Below are 1,129 nucleotides of genomic sequence, written 5' to 3' on the forward strand. Positions count from 1 at the left end.
TATATTTGAGTTGTTTGTATACATCTATAATGATTTCTATAGAGTTTGTGATTTTTTAAATCAGAAAAAATTTTAATTTATCTGTTGAAATGAGTAGTACAGAAACTAAAGATATTTCTGGTGCTTGTCTGAAAAAGTATATTTTAAAATATTTAATATTCTGTTTGTATAATGTCCATAATCTATTTCATTCGCTCCTAGATATAATACTTTGAATTCGACATTGTTTTATAATACATACGTTCATTAATAAATGTGTCCTTTCAGATTGCATTCCATATAGAAACATTTTAAAATTCTTTTAATTCCTAGGTCCTTATAGAATTTTATTTCTTTGGGATAAAATGACAATGTTATTTATTTAAAAAGTTTTATAAAGGTTATGCTATGTAAAGGCCTTTCTAAAACGGTGAAGATTGAATACACTGATGTCAAACTAACTTTTATTTCTATGAATTACATATATTATTACACTTGTATATTTGTAATCAACTTTTGAATAACTGTTTTTCATTTCTTGCATCTGAAGAATGAAAAATATGGAATACTTCACAAATTTTCATATCATCCTTGTGCAAGAGGCATGTAAATCTCTGTATTGTAATTCGGGTAGACCTGCTGCTGAAGCATGTAGTATCCTATAAACTTAAGTAATCAATGATGCAATCTTAAGACAGGTATATATCCTTAGTTGCCTATTTGTAACAAGGAAACCTTATTGTTCCCAAAATTGTTATTCATCTTATTTCTGTAAAATTCTGTGTATGGTGGAAAAAACTTATGTTGTTTGTTCGATTGCTCACATTTGCAAGTTTTTGTAAATGACTATTTTAAGTCTTTTTCATTTGAAATTTGATCATACTTTGAAGCCGTTATAGATAGGTGCAAAGGTGATGGATTTTCAAGTACTTATTTATTAACTGATTTAGCTTTGTGGAGCTAATGGATTAAAAGTAAGCCTTGCTTAAGAGCTACTTCTAAATTTCTGCAGCTTAAAATTTCCCAAATGAGGTCTTGCTGGCACAAATGTCTCCTTGACCTTTCACCCTTGCTTCATGTAGGAACAGCCCAACCAGAATGTCTTACCCTGACAGCATAGATTGTCTTACTGGAGCAAAACTAATCTTAG

General features: G+C 29.4%; 1 pseudogene; it reads right to left on the reverse strand.

The window, feature by feature from the left end:
* Window positions 1-533: 533 nt before the first annotated feature.
* Window positions 534-630, reverse strand: LOC138815862 (U6 spliceosomal RNA; annotated as a pseudogene).
* Window positions 631-1,129: the final 499 nt, after the last annotated feature.

This window comes from Dipodomys merriami, unplaced genomic scaffold, assembly GCF_024711535.1.
Source record: "Dipodomys merriami isolate MVZ:Mamm:240054 unplaced genomic scaffold, mDipMer1.0.p SCAF_674, whole genome shotgun sequence".
NCBI classification, from domain to species: domain Eukaryota; kingdom Metazoa; phylum Chordata; class Mammalia; order Rodentia; family Heteromyidae; genus Dipodomys; species Dipodomys merriami.